At 41.7% G+C, this 20,585-nt stretch overlaps 1 pseudogene; it reads left to right on the forward strand.

Moving 5' to 3' along the window:
• The first annotated feature begins 1,707 nt into the window (after positions 1-1,707).
• On the forward strand, positions 1,708-8,825 carry LOC139382245 (murinoglobulin-2-like; annotated as a pseudogene).
• The last annotated feature ends 11,760 nt before the right edge of the window (positions 8,826-20,585 follow it).

The raw sequence follows: 20,585 nt of genomic DNA on the forward strand, positions 1-20,585 counted from the left end.
TCGACAGAGGAGAGAAAGGTCATGATCAAACCCTACAGTCCGATGACAACCCAGGACAAACAGGTAATTTTACACAGAGCCAGTACACAGTCTGCTGGACTGGTTTGCTCTGTCATCACATGTTGCTCCTAAAATACATTTGAAACAGGACAGTAAAGGTCCAGATGACAAAAAGATTCACTGCAGGTTCACTCAGATTATGTACACTGGACTTTGTACCAACATACCCCATGTTACAAGCTGTTCCTCTCCTGGACATTATCATTGGATATTGATAGTGTAAATATTTCTATTTTTTCATGAACAATAAGGCTTTGGGAATGGGAAATGTTTTGAACAATATTGGACAAAACTTTAGCTCATGTTATCTGTTTGATAAGGCTACACAAACAGTTGAGGCATAGCACTCAATGCAAACAAACTGTGCATGTCTGCAGAGGTAAGTAAACATGTATGGGCTGATTTGAAGGTCCTCAAACATTTACCACAGGACATGGGGTTTTCCATTCATACGGGTCAGATTGGAATGTATGAGAATGTTTTTCCTGAGATTGAGTTAATCTACTGAATTGACATTAAAGTCCCAGTGCTACTTGTGATGTTGAAGAGACAAAGACAATCACCTGCCTAGTTCATATAGTTGTATACATTTGCTAAATGCGGAATACACATTTCAGTTGAAGGCATTCAGTTGTACAACTGACTAGGTATCCCCCTTTCCCTTTCTGTTGATTTTTGGGAATATGAGAGTTATTCATTAAACATTAGCCAATCTTTTGTCTTGATCTTCACAGTACAACATTGTGTAACTTGAGGTAAGACCCTTATTAGTCTGTCAATTTATGATGATTGTCACTAAATAATACAACACGATAAGACGATGACTCCACCAGCTAGGTAGGTCATCATTCATTTCCACATGGCAGTTACCAGAAGAATCCATATCAGCTTTATGTGAACACATCTGGGCCACCTTCACATCTGGGCCACCTTCAGTAGAACATTGCAGATAGAATTGACATGAATTGAACTGACGTGACTCCTTATTCTACATGTGAGACAGGCATGTTTGGCCTACATAACATGTTTGTATCTGAACAGTCCACAAGGTTGTGCCCTGCTCAATGTGTCTCTTGTTCTATGAATAAACAGAATGTTCATCAGAACAGGATTGGACGGTGGGTCAGTACTTAATCCAGTGGCATCATTCTGCAGCTTTCGAGTAAAGAAGACCACACCCATGGAAAACGTCACCGACCTTGTCAGTTCCCGTCCTCCTTGGTCATGACTGCCCACTCTTCCATGGGTTGTGGACCAATACGGAGAAGCATGAGAGGGGCCGACAAGAGAAGAAGAGCTCACAGCACCGCATGGGCCTGGCACATAACCTGGTTTCCCGCCATAAACTACGGGGGGAAAAAGTAAACCACATGGGGCGACTAGACGGTCTACTAGGGGAACAGGAAGCAGGATGAGGAGTCCACATGATTGCTGCGGCGGGTCTTCGAAGAGACATCCAGTGATGAGAGTGCCACGGAATCGAGAGCCAAGGGGAAGAGGGATCCAGCCAGGCAGACGAGGATAGGAGGAAAGAGAACTGCTTTGACAGATCTTCCCAGAGTCCACACCAGAGGAGTCCTGGCCGGGGTTTGGCATGGAGACCAACGATCCCCACCCTGTCCGACAGTTTCCCTTAACGAAGACCTTATGAGTCAGTTTGGCACGGCCCAACAGCGAGATCCGGAGGTGCAAAGGCTTGTGGACAAAGTGGCAGTTATTGATGGGAAGAGGCTACAGGATGAGGGTGTGAGGGTGAGTTACATTTCCCATATTTTGCCATACATAACAGCCTATTATATTGGGTATGTAGGAGAAGGGAGGGGGAGTTTGAACTATTGGTAGTACGGAGGTCATATCAAGACAATGTGCTGCACTTGGCCCTCTCCCATGTCTTGGGGGACATTTAGGATGGGAGAAAACGGCTGAGCGGGTACTCGCCCTGTTCTACTGGCCGGGGGTGACCAGAGACTTAGCCAAATATTGCAGGTCATGCGACAGGTGTCAATGTACGGCCCCCAGGGCACATTTTCGCAATCCCCTGATATCTCTTCCCATTATAGAAACCCCATTCAAAACTATTGCCATGGACCTAGTGGGGCCACTGCCATGGTCAGCCAGAGGACACAATACATCCTCGTAGTAGTGAACTACGCAACCAAATATCCCGAGGCTATTCCATTACGCACCATGGCGACAAAAGGCATAGCCAAGGAGCTGGTCATGTTTTTGCGAGTAGGATTACCCTCAACTATTTTAACAGACCAAGGCACTCCCTTCATGTCCCGGCTCATGAAAGACCTACAGTTGAAGTTGGAAGTTTATATACACTGAGCCAAATACATTTAAACTCAGTTTCTCACAATTCCTGACATTTAATCCAAGTAAACATTCCCTGTCTTAGGTCAGTTAGGATCACCACTTTATTTTAAGAATGTGAAATGTCAGAATAATGGTAGAGAGAATAATTTATTTCAGCTTTTATTTCTTTCATCACATTTTAGGCCTCCTTGCTCACACATGTTTTTTCAGTTCTGCCCACAAATGTTCTATAGGATTGAGGTCAGGGCTTTGTGATAGCAACTCCAATACCTTGACTTTGTTGTCCTTAAGCCATTTTGCCACAACTTTGGAAGGATGCTTGGGGTCATTGTCCATATGGAAGACCCATTTGCGACAAAGCTTTAACTTCCTGACTGATGTCTTGAGGTGTTGCTTCAATATATCCACATAATTGTCCTTCCTCATGCTGCCATCTATTTTGTGAAGTGCACCAGTCCATCCTGCAGCAAAGCACCCCCATAACATGATGCTGCCACGCCTGTGCTTCACGGTTGGGATGGTGTTCTTCGGCTTGCAAGCCTCCCCCTTTTTCCTCCAAACATAACAATGGTCATTATGGCCAAACAGTTATAATTTTGTTTATTCAGACCAGAGGACATTTCTCCAAAAAGTACAATCTTTGTCCCCATGTGCAGTTGCAAACCTTAGTCTGGCTTTATTATGGCTGTTTTGGAGCAGTGGCTTCTTCCTTGCTGAGTGGCCTTTCAGGTTATGTCGATATACCAATAGTGGATATAGATACTTTTGTACCCGTTTCCTCCAGCATTTTCACAAGGTACTTTGCTGTTGTTCTGGGATAGATTTGCACTTTTCGCACCAAAGTACGTTTATCTCTAGGAGACAGAACGAGTCACCTTCCTGAGCGGTATGACGGCTGCGTGGTCCCATGGTGTTTATACTTGCGTACTATTGTTTGTACAGATGAACGTGGTACCTTCAGGCGTTTGGAAATTGCTCCCAAGGATGAACCAGACTTGTGGAGGTCTACAATCTGTTTTCGGGGGTCTTGGCTGATTTATTTTTATTTCCTCATGATGTCAAACAAAGAGACACTGAGTTTGAAGGTAGGCCTTGAAATACATCCACAGGTACACCTCCAATTGACTCAAATGTTATCAATTAGCCTATCTGAAGCTTCTAAAGCCATGACATAATTTTCTGGAATTTTCCAAGCTGTTTAAAGGCATAGTCAACTTAGTGTATGTAGACTTCTGACCCACTGGAATTGTGATACAGTGAATTAGAAGTGAAATAATCTGTCTGTAAACATTTGTTGGAAAAATGACTTGTGTCATGCACGAAGTAGATGTCCTAACCAACTTGCCAAAACTATAGTTTGTTGACAAGAAATTCGTGGAGTGGTTGAAAAACGAGTTTTAATGACTCCAACCTAAGTGTATGTAAACTTCTGACTTCAACTGTATGTAAACTATACAGTGTATAGCAGATTAGAACAGTTTATCACCCCCAGACAGACGGACTGTGCGAGAGGCTGAATAAAAACCATCATGAGCATGTTAAGATGTGTTGTGGATAAGGACGGGAAAAATTGGGACATGCTGTTGCCCCACCTTATGTTTGCCCTGCACCAAGTTCCTCAAGCCTCTACCAGGTTCTCCCCCTTCGAGTTGTTGTACGGGCGACCATGCAGAGGCATTTTGGATTTAGCAAAAGAAGCCTGGGAGAACCAACCAATTCCCTACTGCTCGTTCATTGAGCACGTAGTCCTAATGTAGAATAGGGTAGTATTATGTGTAGTAAATGTATTATGTAGTAAGTACTACAGTAATGTCCACAAAAACACAACAGTTTTTATACCACAGAATTTAATTAGCATTTACCCTGCTCATTCCCCTCCCCCATATCACATTTGTGCCACCCTTAAGTGAGAAACCTACCATATATTGTGTTCCCTACAGGTTATAGTTCAGAGCTTCTGCTCTTCTCTATAACCTATCTGTTCAGACCCCAGTCCTACCGACCTACAGGTTATGGAAAATGTGCTCTTGTTGTATTTCTCCCGTAGGTTTCCTGAAGGAGAAAGCCTCCACTTTTATATGCTGTGATAATTGCGTTGTTAGCTCTATAAGCAGTTAGTTCACATGCCTTGACACTGTGATAGGCCGAGACAATGAGAAATCAATTCAACCACACCTTCGTTTGATCACAAAACTGGAGAGCAACCTCTGTCCAGTGAAGTCCACAAAGCATATTGCATGTAACAAACAGTTGAATGATCAAGCAAATTAATGTTTCTGACATTTTCGGACTACTAAACAACTATTGATTTAGAATCAGAGTTACAGCAAGTCACAAAGAAAACAGGAGCTGCCTCCACTATTCCAGCACCACTTCAACATCGTCAAATCACCTCTGCTTAGTCTCATACAATGACCAGTCAAATAAACCAAAAAGCGATTTAGTCCAATCAACGTAAGGTAAATATTAAGGTAAATATGATGTGGCTGTCCCTGGTTCCGATTTCTGTCTTTGTGTGTGCTCCTCGTCCCTCAGGGGGTCTCCTGCACTGGACTCAGACCTCCTCAGAGACCTCAGCCTCCCTGGCAGTGGAGATCAGCTCCTACGTTCTGCTAGCTTCCCTCAGTGCCTCCCCTCTGTCATTGCCACTGACCTGGGCTAGTCACTCTAGTAACTGATCAATGTAAACATCTACCCTTTCTGTAAATGGGGTATTTTCTTTAATTTTGAACGGATTTACCTGTGATCTGTTGGAGTGTAGCCCTCCAGGCCCTGGCTCTCTACTCCACCAGGGTGTTCAGTAGAGAGGGCACCAGCACAGTGACAGTACAGTCTCCCAGTGGGGGACAGCACCTCTTTAATGTGAACCAAAACAACAAGCCTCTTTACCAAGAAAGGGCGCTGCAGGACACAGAATGGAAGTGAAGGGCAGTGCTTGTGCCTCAGTGCACGTCAGTGAAAACACATCTCTCCTCCCAATCCAGTTGTGTATATATTACTGTGAATTTCAAACATAAAGATCTTTTCTGGCTTGATTTCTAGTTTATGAAATGGTTATTGTTTTTCTATCTTATAAAATTGTTATTTTTAGGCAACCTTGTTCCCCTGACTACTTCTTCCCTCTTTCCCAGATGGCGCTCCACTACAACATCCCTACTCCTACTGACAGCACAACGCTCAGCATCGAGGTGAAGACAGAGGTGGACTGCAACAGCAACTCTTTGAGACCCAGAGTCACGCTGAACCTCGAGTCTCAGTAAGAATGAATGACACATTTACAGAAGCATTCTTTCAATACGTTTATTTATGACACTACAAAGTGTTATTATGGAACATGTCTAACAGAATGGACTTGACCCAAATCACTTGGCTTCATTATGCCTATGTAGATTATTTCACTTCTAATTTGTAGCTAGGCTTGGATCAGTAACAGTAATAAAACAGATCTGATCTTTTTATGGCGAAAATTATCAAAGTATCCATTCATTTGATTATTACAAGCACTTGTCAAAATCTAACCTTGATGTCAGGGGCCTCTTTTCTTTCACAGATATCATGGAAAGGAGCTGACCACCAATATGATTATAGTGGATTTGAAAATGCTGCCTGGGTTTGCAGACACAGAGACTTTGGGGAGTGTGAGTTTTATTTTGATAACATATGTTTATGGTGTTACCTGTGACCTTTTCCATGTAGCTCTTGCCTCTTTCATCTGTGAACCTTTCTGAAACTGAACGTTTTTGTCCATGCAATATGAATAATCAGTGAACGGCTTGTCTTCAAAGCTGAGGAGTTAGTGGATCGTGTTGATACTAAAGATGACCATGTTTTAACGTACTTGACAGGGGTGAGACTAAAACCACCTGTCAGTTTGAAACAGTGTACATAGTACTCGCAATGGAATTCATTTGAAATAATGTATACAGTACCAGTCAAAGGTTTGGACACACCTACTCATTCCAGGGTGTTTCTTTATTTTTACATTTTCTACATTGTAGAATAATAGTGAAGACATCAAAACTATGAAATAACACATATGGAATAATGTGGTAACCAAAAAAGTGCTAAACAAATTTGAGATTCTTCAATGTAGCCACCCTTTGCCTTGATGACAGTTCAGAGGAGACTGTGAATCAGTCCTTCATGGTTGAATTGCTGCAAAGAAACCACTAGTAAAGGACACCACTAAGAAGAGACTTGCTTGGGCCCAGAAACACCAGCAATGGACATTAGACCGGTGGAAATCTGTCCTTTGGTCTGATGAGTCCAAATTTGAGATTTTTGGTTCCAACCGCCATGTCTTTGTGAGACGCAGAGTAGGTGAATGGATGATCTCTGCATGTGTGGTTCCCACCGTGAAGCATGGAGGAGGAGGTGTGATGGTAAGGGGGTACTTTGCTTGTGACACTGTCTGATTTATTTAGAATTCAAGGCACACTTAACTAGCATGGCTACCACAGCATTATGCAGCGATACGGCATCCCATCGGGTTTGCACCTATTGGGACTATCATTTGTTTTTCAACAGGACAATGATCCAACACACCTCCAGGCTGTGTAAGGGCTATTTGACCAAAAAGGAGAGTGATGGAGTGCTGTATCAGATGACCTGGCATCCACAAACACCCGACCTCAACCCAATTGAGATGGTTTGGGATGAGTTGGACCGTAGAGTGAAGGAAAAACAACCAACAAGTGCTCAGCATATGTGGGACCTCCTTCAAGACTTTTGGACAGGAATTCCAGGTGAAGCTGGTTAAGAGAATGCCAAGTGTGTGCAAAACTGTCAAGGCAAAGGGTGGCTACTTTGAAGAATCTATAATATATTTTGTTAAACACATTTTTGGCTGCTACATGTTTTCATGTGCTATTTCGTAGTTTTGCTGTCTTCACTATTATTCTACAAAATAAAGCATAACTTTTGAATGAGTAGGTTTGTCCAAACTTTTGACTGGTACTGTATATTTTGACGTACTTGTCGTGACATACAGTGGGGCAAAAAAGTATTTAGTCAGCCACCAATTGTGCAAGTTCTCCCACTTAAAAAGATGAGAGAGGCCTGTCATTTTCATCATAGGTACACTTCAACTATGACAGAGAAAATGAGAAAAGAAAATCACATTGTAGGATTTTTAATGAATTTATTTGCAAATTAAGGTGGAAAATAAGAATTTGGTCACCTACAAACAAGCAAGATTTCTGGCTCTCACAGACCTGTCATTTCTTCTTTAAGAGGCTCCTCTGTCCTCCACTCGTTACCTGTATTAATGGCACCTGTTTGAACTTGTTATCAGTATAAAAGACACCTGTCCACAACCTCAAACAGTCACACTCCAAACTCCACTATGGCCAAGACCAAAGAGCTGTCAAAGGACACCAGAAACGAAATTGTAGACCTGCACCAGGCTGGGAAGACTGAATCTGCAATAGGTAAGCAGCTTGGTTTGAAGAAATCAACTGTGGGAGCAATTATTAGGAAATGGAAGACATACAAGACCACTGATAATCTTCCTCAATCTGGGGCTCCACGCAAGATCTCACCCCGTGGGGTCAAAATGATCACAAGAACAGTGAGCAAAAATCTCAGAACCACACGGGGGGACCTAGTGAATGACCTGCAGAGAGCTGGGACCAAAGTAACAAAGCCTACCATCAGTAACACACTACGCTGCCAGGGACTCAAATCCTGCAGTGCCAGACGTGTCCCCCTGCTTAAGCCAGTACATGTCCAGGCCCGTCTGAAGTTTGCTAGAGAGCATTTTGATGATCCAGAAGAAGATTGGGAGAATGTCATATGGTCAGATGAAACCAAAATATAACTTTTTGATAAAAACTCAACTCATCGTGTTTGGAGGACAAAGAATGCTCACTTGCATCCAAAGAACACCATTCCTACTGTGAAGCATGGGGGTGGAAACATCATGCTTTGGGGCTGTTTTTCTGCAAAGGGACCAGGACGACTGATCCGTGTAAAGGAAAGAATGAATAGGGCCATGTATCGTGAGATTTTGAGTGAAAACCTCCTTCCATCAGCAAGGGCATTGAAGATGAAACGTGGCTGGGTCTTTCAGCATGACAATGATCCCAAACACACCGCCCGGGCCCGGGCTACAATGTGATTTCTGGATTGTTTTTCTTCTAATTTTGTCTGTCATAGTTGAAGTGTACCTATGATGAAAATTACAGGCCTCTCTCATCTTTTTAAGTGGGAGAACTTGCACAATTGGTGGCTGACTAAATACTTTTTTGCCCCACTGTATCTCTACTCTGAAATTATATGTGTAGAATGTCCTTCAGTCAGCAAAACTGAAATTACACTTCTGCATAGAGCGTTTAAATAATTGTGGCCAATCCCTATTCCTACCTTTCAACCACACCCTGGACATCATACAGGAGCTCCCAGTACAAAATCTAAAGCCAGCGGTGGTCAAGATCTACGACGTCTAACAAACTGCTGTCCTATCTAACAAACCTCTGTCCTATTTTAAATCTAGAATCGTTGGTCATCTTTTATAGCTGACCCATATACTATACATGTACTATAAATTATTTTATTTAACTGAGTCAATATTCCTTTTACCTAAATGCTGGTCAGTTTGTTAAAGCATTCATTCCTTACATGTATCTATCTATCATTGTATTTACCCCTCTGCAGTTATAAGAAGAATTACATTCACAGAGGTCACACCTGCAACCCCTGAGACATATTTTAAGCTCTAAAGTAAAATAAGTAACTGGAATTAAAGTTTTCCATTATAACCCTATTCTTGAGCATTTTATCCAGACAGTTTTGTCACACTATGGCAAGCAATGAGTGAAGACATCAAAACTACGAAATAGCACATGAATACATGTAATACCAAAAATGTGTTTAACAAAATATATTTTAGATTCTTCAAAGTAACCACCCTTTGCCTTGACAGTTTTGCACACACTTGGCATTCTCTTAACCAGCTTCACCTGGAATTCCTGTCCAAAAGAGTGCAGGCTCAGGAGACAAGGTGAATAGTGAAAGGCATTATGTAAGACAGTGGGTCTCATCCTGGGGTACTAGTACCCATGGAGGTACCTGGCCTATCCATAGGGGGTACTTGGAAAGACTCATGGGCAGTGCAATATGTGATTGGGGGTACAGTAAACAAAAGAGGTTGAGAACCACTGTGCTAGACCACATCAAAGGGCTATCAAAAAACTATCCCTTCTGAAACAAATTATTGCAGCTCTGAATCTTAACAAATATAATGTGCTGTTAATCGGTGTTGCCAAATATACAAAGGTGTGTGGGCCAATGCTCTTTCTCAATTTTGCAGGTTCTCATCTTTTTTCTTCCTCCATCTGTAATCATCATGGACCCCCTGTAGTTCTCATCTTTTTTCTTCCTCCATCTGTTATCATCATGGACCCCTGTAGTTCTCATCTTTTCTCTTCCTCCATCTGTAATCATCGTGGACCCCCTGTAGTTTTCATATTTTTTCTTCCTCCATCTGTTATCATCATGGACCCCTGTAGTAATAATAAAGGCGTGGTTCTCTTTTATTTCTCATCAGGGAATGGGATCCAGGAAATCCACTCACTCTAAATTCCATCAACAAGGGGATGTGTCCTGTACTGATCAAACCCATAATGAGTCCTGGCTATAATCTCCATTATGAATTTCTCCTAATAATTTATTGAGCTAATGGTGTGGACAAGGCATGGAAAGATGTAGTCGAAAACACAAATCCATTTAGAGAAAGAGTAACATAACAATCGAGAACACAAACATATACACCCACAAAACAGATATTATAGAGCCCTGTTGTTGATAACACAGCTCACGAAACATATCAAAACTTATACTGAGAATTATGGACATATGAGTACGCTGTGAAAAACAGTACTTTTGAAGAGCAGCAAGACTCTTCATGACCTAACAATGGGGAAATTACAAACGTCCTTGTTATGGGTTAACAAGTGTACCTGCTGAGCTGATATCAAGAAAGAGTATTCAATCACACCCCACTTTAGATGTCAATACAATACATCCTGTTTTTTTGCTCAGAGAAGATGCAACTCAAGCCTACTTGATTGGACAGTAGCTCTTTAAACTCCCCCCCCCCCCCCCTCCTCCCAACTCCTCTTATTTTTCCTCCTGCTCTCTTCATTTGTGCCCTGCCCAGCCTACAACAGTGATTCTCAGATTTCTGTGCTCTTATATTGCCATTGCTGAAGCTAGAACCAAGTGAACATCGAAGACAGCCCTGAAATACAGTCAACAGTGACAACGGTAAGATAAGACATTTCCCTCTTGAAATATTGCATGGAAATAAACCTGTTGAATGGAGGAACTATCTTGGAAACACTCCAGACATATTCTAAACAATACAAAATGTTGGCATGTACTCTTTGGGATCATAATACTATGGAAAACATGCTTTTCAGAGATGCTGTACAAGTAATAAATACAACTCATGGATATCTATATCTATTTCAATTTTAAAATACTCAAATGGGCAAAGACATGGAGATGGTAACAAGCTTCCCTGTTAACAAGCTTCCCAGCTCTGGTCATTTTTTTAACAACATATTTTACAGTTTCTAGTGCCTTTTGACTTCCTGTCTATTTAATCCCGATTAGATAAACAATGGCAGGAATTATTGAATGATTTGAAGACCAATGGATAAGAATATCACACCCAATTCAGTGGTTACAGTTTTTAAGGGTAAAAGGAAATCAACTGTATTCTAACCAAAAGTTATTTTGGAACAATGATGTCGATTTTCAAAAGAGTCCACAAGACAAGGAACACTGTTGCCTTTTGCAAAACAATAAATGTGTTTTCAAAACATTGTTCCCTTCTCAAAACACAAATACATTAATCGAAATTATTATACCGTCAAAATTGCTAATACATTCATCAAAAGAACACAACTGCCTGCAAAAAGATTAATGCAACCATACTTATCTCGGCGCAGACAAAACAGAAAGTTAGTCTGTCTTTAAAGATCCATGTAGATCAATATATTTTCTTGGCAGTCATTAAATCATGATGATCAAAAATTGGGACTTAAACTATCCAAAAGTTCAGAATTATGGGCAGTTACTCTCCTTTTATGCATATTTCACCAAACAATTTCAGGTCTAGTAACCGAAAGGTTGCAAGATCAAATCCCTGAGCTGACAAGGTAAGAATCTGTTGTTCTGCCCCTGAACAAGGCAGTTAACCCACCGTTCCTAGGCTGTCATTGAAAATAAGAATTTGTTCTTAACTGACTTGCCTAGTTAAATAAAGGTGAAATAAAAAAATCTCATATTATTCCTGATGAATACAAATAAGCACATTGTGTGCAGGATTCATTCATTGGTATCATCACATTACAATTCCATGTATTCAGTACATAGGCTGGTTTGTTCATAGCTTTGTAAACTTTCAAATTGCGCACAAAAACACAATCCACAAAAGAAATAGGAAAGGTGAATCACAGTAGATTGGTGGCACCTTAATTGGGGAGGACGGTCTTGTGGTCATGGCTGGAGTGGTATATATGGAATGGTGTCAAACACGTGGTTTGATATCATTTCATCTGCGCCGTTCCAGCCATTATTATGAGCTGTTCTCTCCTCAGTAGCCTCCACTAAGGTGAATACAATGGAGAAACGTATATGCCTCAATCTACACTCAAATAATGGAAGGTCACAATGTTGGAGAGTATAACCTAGGAGTAACCAAAAGTTATGTAGAAGTAACCCAACTTCATTCTCTACATGTCCGCAATATTGTAAAATATCATAAAAATTCTGTTCTGCTATAGATACATTTCAACAGAGATCCAAAAATGATTTGTACGCGATTTAGAAAATTTGTAAGACTAGGACAGCTGTAGTCAATGTTGGATACGGTAATGCATTGTTGACCCAACCAACATGTAGGCTCATGGGGGATACTCAATCACCTGTGGACTACCCGTCTGGTCTACTGCAACTCGCTGTTCGCTGGGTTCCCCTCTTGTGCCATCAAACCAATGCAACAACCTTCCCAAGTTCTCTCATGTCACCCCGCTCCTCTGCACACTCCACTGGATTCAAGTCAGTGAATCACATCCACTACAAGACCATGGTGCTTACCTACGGAACAGAAATAGAAACTGCCCCTCCCTTCAGGCTATGCTCAAACCCTTCATTCCAACCCAAGCACTCCGTTCTGCCACCTCAGGTATCTTGGCCCTCCCACCCCTAAAGGAGGGCAGATCCCGCTCAGCCCAGTCCAAGCTCTTCTCTGTCCTGTCACCCCGATGTTGGAACCAGCTTCCCCCTGAAGCTAGGACAGCAGAGTCTCTGCCCATCTTTCAAAAACTTCTGAAACCCTACCTCTTCAAACAGTATCTTAAATAATTCTCCTCACCCCACCCCTCCTCCTTCTAGTTCTAACTCTACTGATAGCTAGTTTGAGGAAAATTTTACTTTCTATGCCTGTGATTTGTTGTTGTCCCACCTAGCTATCTTAAAATGAATGCACTGTAAGTCACTCTGGATAATAGCGTCTGCTAAATGACTCAAATGTAAATGTTAGATATTCATAGTTATTCATTACAGTCAGGATTATGGGGATAGCTTCAATTTGCTTTCAACGTTGTGATGGGTGGAAATGTTCAGACCTATTCAATTGTTTCAGAGTTCAGATCTACAGGGAGTTCCTAGAGGTGAGGCTCGTGTTGTAATTCAGAACCAGTGTGTTTTATCTCCCACAGAGCAACACTGGGGCGTCGGGAACATGTTACTCTTTTCCACAACACTTCTCTTCCTGTTTCTGGGTGGGTAAGCTAGGAAGCTGCAGACCAGTGCTGCACACACAACAAGCTCATAAATCAGGAGAATCCCTGTAATCAAATCTGTCTGCTGATTGAATTACCTCGCTAGATGCATGTTGGACTTTGTCATGCTTTTCTTTTTTCTCCACTTGTTAAATTCATATAAAGACATTATTTCATATAAAGATACATACGTTCTCTTTGCATCACATTTATACCTGTGTGGGGGCTATTAGAAATGTCAAGCTTACACATGCACACTATAACAAGTCATGTGATGAAGCACTATTTATGTTACATTCTCTTAAAGGGACATTACACTTTCAAATCAAAGTTTGTCAGACGTTTTCAGACCTTCCAAGTAGTCTAATGTCAAGACAAAACCATTTCCCACAACATTGGCTGAGTGTTGATCCACCTATATGCCTCCACCCTAAGTGAGTGGAAAAGATAGGCACTGAATAAAACCAGAGAATTAGATGGTGCTTATCTTTTCCATTCATTTGGGATTGAGGCATATAGCTGGATCTACACAACAGATGGTCTAGGTTGTTGACGTGGAGTACCAGTCAAACGTTTGGACACACCTACTCATTCAAGGTTTTTTAAAATGTATTTTTAAACAACTTTCTACATTGTACAATAATAGTGAAGACGTCTTCAAAGCTGAGGAGTTCACTTCTAGTGGATTGTGTTGATACTAAAGATGACCATGTTTTAACGTACTTGACAGGGGTGAGACCAAAACCACCTGTCAGTTTGAAACAGTGTACATAGTACTCGCAATGGAATTAATTTGAAATAATATATACAGTACCAGTGAAAGGTTTGGACACACCTACTCATTCCAGGGTGTTTCTTTATTTTTACATCTTCTACATTGTAGAATAGTAGTGAAGACGACATCAAAACTAAACTGTCCCTTTGTAAGGACCCTTTCTTTCAAAGCTAATTCGTAAAAATCCAAATAACTTCACAGATATTCATTGTAAAGGGTTTGAACACTGTTTACCATGCTTGTTCAATGAACCATAAACAATTAATGAACTGCCACGGCCGATACTGGAAGAAGACCAAGGTGCAGCGTGGTGAGTGTACATTTTCCTTAAAAAAAAATGTCACCAACAAAACAAAAAACGAAAGAAACAACCGTGAAGTTTACAGTGCTATAGTGCCACTAACAAAGATAACTTCCCACACTGAAAGGAGGGAAAGGGCTACCTAAGTATGGTTCCCAATCAGAGACAACGTTAGACAGCTGTCCCTGATTGAGAAGCATACCTGGCCAAAACATAGAAATAAAGAAACATAGAACACAAAACGTAGAATGCCCACCCCAAATCACACACGGACCAAACCAAATAGAGACATAAAAAGGCTCTCTAAGGTCAGGGCGTGACAGTACCCCCCCCCCCCCCCCCCCCCCCCCCCCCCCCAACTGCCCGAGTTACACCAGGAACACACAATCCCTCCATCAGTGCTCAGACTGTCTGCAATAGGCTGAGAGAGGCTGGACTGAGGGCTTGTAGGCCTGTTGTAAGGCAAGTCCTCACCAGACATCCCCGGCAACAACGTCGCCTATGGGCCCAAACCCACCGTCGCTCGACCAGACAGGACTGGCAAAAAGTGCCCTTCACTGGCGAGTCGCGGTTTTGTCTCACTAGGGGGGAAAGGTCGGATTTGCGTTTATTGTCGAAGGAATGAGCGTTACACCGAGGCCTGTACTCTTGAGCAGGATTGATTTGGAGGTGGAGGGTCCGTTATGGTCTGAGGCGGTGTGTCACAGCATCATCGGACTGAGCTTGTTGTCATTGCAGGCAATCTCAATGCTGTGTGTTACAGGGAAGACACCCTCATGTGGTACCCTTCCTGCAGACTCATCCTGACATGACCCTCCAGCATGACAATGCCACCAGCCATACTGCTCGTTCTGTGCATGATTTCCTGCAAGACAGGAATGTCAGTGTTCTGCCATGGCCAGCGAAGAGCCCGGATCTCAATCCCATTGAGCACATCTGGGACCTGTTGGATCGGAGGGTGAGTGCTAGGGCCATTCCCCCCAGAAATGTCCAGGAACTTGCAGGTGTCTGGGTGGAAGTGTGGGGTAACATCTCACAGCAAGAACTGGCAAATCTGGTGTAGTCCATGAGAAGGAGATGCACTGCAGTACTTAATGCAGCTGGTGGCCACACAAAATACTGACTGTTACTTTTGATTTTGACCCCCCCATTGTTCAGGGACACATTATTCTATTTCTATTTCAGTTTATGTCTCAGTTGTTGAATCTTGTTATGTTCATACAAATATTTACACGTTAAGTTTGCTGAAAACAAACGCAGTTGACAGTGAGAGAACGTTTCTTTTTTTGCTGAGTTTGTGAAATAATAAATATGGAATCATGTAATAACAAAAAAAGTATTAACCAAATCAAAATATATTTTAGATTCTTCATAGTAGCAAGGAAAGAAATTCCAGAAATTAACATTGAACAAGGCACACCTGTTAATTTAAATGCATTCCAGGTGACTACCTCGCGACTGAGAGTGTGCAAAGCTGTCAAGGCAAAGGGTGGCTACTTTGAAAGTGTTTAACACTTTTTTGGTTACTCCATGATTCCATATGTGTTATTTCATAGTTTTGATGTCTTCACTATTATTCTACAATGTATAAAATAGTAAAAATAAAGAAAAAACATTGAATGAGTAGGTGTGTCCAAACTTTTTACTGGTACTGTATGTATCTCAACATTAGTCTACTTTTGAGGTCTAAAAACATTGGACAAACTTTCCTTTATGAGGGAAATGTCCCTTTAACCTTTTACTCTATCAATACATGGAGTTGTTATTAAAACCAAATGAAGCATTATTGTAAGTATTTGTATGTCTTGTACTTTCAGTCACCTGTTCACCAGAGAAGAAAGGCGATTTTGGAAAACTTAATGCCTGTATCACTGAAAACAACAGCCTCATGTTGGAATGCGAGTACCCACCATGTCCAGAGTCACCGTCCTTTGATTGTGACTTCCTCACCACAGAGGACGGGGTCCTGTTGGGGAGCTCTTACAAAAACTTTCAGATGACAAATTACTCAACCTTTCACATTACAGCAAAAGGTCGATGTCAGCTTATTCTCATTGGCCATGCCCTAACTCATTCCAACGAGACAAAGAGTTATAACTGTACTTTGATACGGAGAGGTAGAGAAGAGAGGAAGAACATCACTATAAACTACATGAACCCAAACAATAAACGTGAGTATCAATCAAAAGAATAGATATATACAGGTGAAATTACTTATTGACCTACAGGTAACCTCCAAAATAATGGAAACACTTGAGTAAATGAGTGATACAAAGTATATTGAAAGCAGGTGCTTCCAAACAGGTGTGGTTTCTGAGTTAATTAAGCAATTATCATCCCATCATGCTTAGGGTCATGTATAAAATTTCTGCGCAGGACATTATTTTGGCTACCATGGCTATGGGATAGCAATGCCCCCATCCACAGGGTATGAGTGGTCACTGAATGGTTTGATGAGCATGAAAACGATGTAAGCAATATGCCATGGCCGTCCGAGTCATCAGCTCTCAACCCAATTGGACACCTATGGGAGATTCTGGAGCGGCACGTGAGACAGCGTTTTCCACCACCACCAACAAAATACCAAATTATGGAATTTCTCATGGAAGAATGGTGTCACATCCCTCCAATAGAGTTCCAAACACTTACAGAATCTATGCCAAGGTGCATTAAATCTGTTCTGGCTCGTGATGGCCGAATGCCCTCAAGACACTAATAGGTTGGTGTTTCCTTTATTTTGGCAGTTACCTGTATATGCCTTTTGAAGCAATGCCAGCTACGTTATGACATTGTATAATAAGACAAAAGTGTATGTCAGTGGATTAAATAAAAACGCTGTTCCAGTCTTATGGACAAAGTTCATAAGATCTCTATTTCAAATATATTTCTGAAATCTAGCATGACCTGCATGCATTCCTATGTATTGTCAAAAGGCACATATGACTGAGGAAAGTTGCAATGCAGCCCTAAAAGCTTGATGAAATTAGGTGGATAAAAACAAACGATGATAGCTGAGTGGAAAAAACACAAATGTCCACTATATAACATGAACACAGATGAGGCCCACTGCTGAAGAGAGAACTCATCCTGACAATATTCATCAAGTGGATGACTTTGTACATGTTAATGAACACAATAACCTTCCTCTCCCCAGAACACATCAAACCTTGCTCTACCATGGGGTGGATGTTGCATCAAGCTCCCACCCTGCTATGGCCTGTGGTATTCATGTCACTATGGAAGATCCTCTCCTGAATGCACAACCTACCCTGACAAGCTGAAGCTCAACTCTGTCTGAATTCGGCTACTCTGTACAATTCATGACATGACAAATAAAAATGAAATATAAATATTTAGCCTTCCTGTGGCCTAATTTAAAATAAAACAATCTCATTTGCACGTCACATCAATGATACCATGTCACCGTGTGGGACTGTGGGTTAATTAACCTTGTCGGAGTGGGCGCCCTGATTGTAGTTTATGAGCTAGGCAGGCTACTGCCTGGGAAGGTCTCCCACTCAGAAGTACAAGATGGGGAGGGGGGTAGGTTGACCTCAGGTCTCCCCACTGGAAGCCCGAGGTAGGTGGAGCGGGGGAATCTATCAAATAGCGCACCTCTAACTTTGTACAGTACTAATGCAATTAGTAAAATCACTCACACTACGAAATGCTACCAAATAAACCACAATTCATTCATAATACTGTGAATATATAGTTTCACAGAAATATTGCTGCATTTTTTCCTGGTTTGTGTGAAATGGTTAATAATAATATAAAACCAGTCTGCCCACCACCAAGGTGAATCGGTTTAGTCTTGACTCTTGGTTGACAGTGTTGGGGGATGGGTAATGTATTGATGCTCAAGTGCCAAATCAACACAAATTTGTTTCTATTTGTCTTTGCTACTTCTTTTTTATATTTATGAGTCTTATTTATATATTTTTTATATTGATATAGTTTTACATGATATGATTATTTATTTGTGTTGTTTCAAATGTCTGAATAAAAATGACAGTTAGTGCAGAGGGGTGGTTCACCCAGGGAGCCATACAAGCTAGAACTGCCACTGATAATATACACACGAGACAACAATCCACAACAAGCATTATGAAGAAATGTATGGAGTAACATACATTTTATCAAATAGATTACGTTCTATAGTTCAAAGACTCATATTTTATTTTCTGAGTCACATTCTTGCTGTCCATTTTTAAACATGGAGTAGCATATACACTGGGGAGAACAAGTATTTGATACACTGCCGATTTTGCAGGTTTTCCTACTTACAAAGCATATAGAGGTCTGTAATTTTTTATAATACGTACTCTTCAACTGTGAGAGACGGAATCTAAAACAAAAATCCAGAAAATCACATTGTATGATTTTTAAGTAATTCATTTGCATTTTATTGCATGACATAAGTATTTGATCACCTACCAACCAGTAAGAATTCCGGCTCTCACAGACCTGTTAGTTTTTCTTTAAGAAGCCCTCCTGTTCTCCACTCATTACCTGTATTAACTGCACCTGTTTGGACTCGTTACCTGTATAAAAGACACCCGTCTACACACTCAATCAAACATACTCCAACCTCTCCAAAATGGCCAAGACCAGAGAGCTGTGTAAGGACATCAGGGATAAAATTGTAGACCTGCACAAGGCTGGGGTGGGCTACAGGACAATAGGCAAACAGCTTGGTGAGAAGGCAACAACTGTTGGTGCAATTATTAGAAAATGGAAGAAGTTCAAGATGACGGTCAATCACCCTTGGTCTGGGGCTCCATGCAAGATCTCACCTCGTGGGGCATCAATGATGATGAGGAAGGTGAGGGATCAGCCCAGAACTACACGGCAGGACCTGGTCAATGACCTGGAGAGAGCTGGGACCACAATCTCAAAGAAAACCATTAGTAACACACTACGCCGTCATGGATTAAAATCCTGCAGCGCACGCAAGGTCCCCCTGCTCAAGCCAGCGCATGTCCAGGCCTGTCTGAAGTTTGCCAATGACCATCTGGATGATCCAGAGGAGGAATGGGAGAAGGCCATGTGGTCTGAGACAAAAATAGAGCACTCGCTGTGTTTGGAGGAAGAAGGATGAGTACAACCTCAAGAACACCATCGCAACCGTGAAGCATGGAGGGGGAAACATCATTCTTTGGGGATGCTATTCTGCAAAGGGGACAGGACGACTGCACCGTATTGAGGGGAGGATGGATGGGGCCATGTATCGCGAGATCTTGGCCAACAACCTCCTTCCCTCAGTAAGAGCATTGAAGATGGGTTGTGGCTGGGTCTTCCAGCATGACAACGACCCGAAACACACAGCCAGGGCAACTAAGGAGTGCCTCTGTAAGAAGCATCTCAAGGTCCTGGAGTGGCCAGGCCAGTCTCCAGACCTGAACCCAATAGAAAATCTTTGGAGGGAGCTGAAAGTCCGGATTGCCCAGCGACAGCCCCGAAACCTGAAGGATCTGGAGAATGTCTGTATGGAGGAGTGTGCCAAAATCCCTGCTGCAGTGTGTGCAAACCTGGTCAAGAACTACAGGAAACATATGATCTCTGTAATTGCAAACAAAGGTTTCTGTAGCAAATATTAAGTTCTGCTTTTCTGATGTATCAAATACTTATGTCATGCAATAAAATGCAAATTCATTACTTAATCATACAATGTGATTTTCTGGAATTTTGTTTCAGATTCCGCCTCTCACAGTTAAAGTGTACCTGTATAATACACGCATTTACCACACGCAATAACTTCTAATGTAGGCTACTTGCCCACGGTCCCAGAGGTTATATATTGTGTCTCCTTCTGATTTATACCAGGGGTGTGGTTAGAATGCTGATCCAAGATCTGCATGTGTATCAAGTGTATCAAATACTTGTTCTCCCCACTGTACAATGTATTGAAACAGGATGTTGACGACATCGCGGTTTATGTTTAATACACGCATTTACCATATAACATACTGCGCTGGTGTAGCTCAGTGGTTACTTCGAACACTTTCTCTATCAGAAACATTCTCTACCTCTGCAAAGGGGTTCGAACCACGGGCGCTGTCCAGTGTTTTGCCAGCCACTTTTTCATCACTGTAGCGAACCTTTGATTTTTTTGAGTGGGAAAATAAAGACGACAACAAAACAAGACAGAGTTACGGTGCATGCAGGCGTCATTCATTTAGGAATTTAGATTAACTTTCACATAATTGTCTATGATAAAAAATTGTGAAACAGTGAACCCCTTCGGCCAAAATAACTTCTAATGTAGGCTACTTGCCCACGGTCCCAGATTCAGGATCGGTTAAATATTGTGTCTCCTTCTGATTTATACCAGGGGTGT

The sequence above is a fragment of the Oncorhynchus clarkii genome, chromosome 24 (genome assembly GCF_045791955.1).
Source record: "Oncorhynchus clarkii lewisi isolate Uvic-CL-2024 chromosome 24, UVic_Ocla_1.0, whole genome shotgun sequence".
Classification (NCBI taxonomy): Eukaryota; Metazoa; Chordata; class Actinopteri; order Salmoniformes; family Salmonidae; genus Oncorhynchus; species Oncorhynchus clarkii.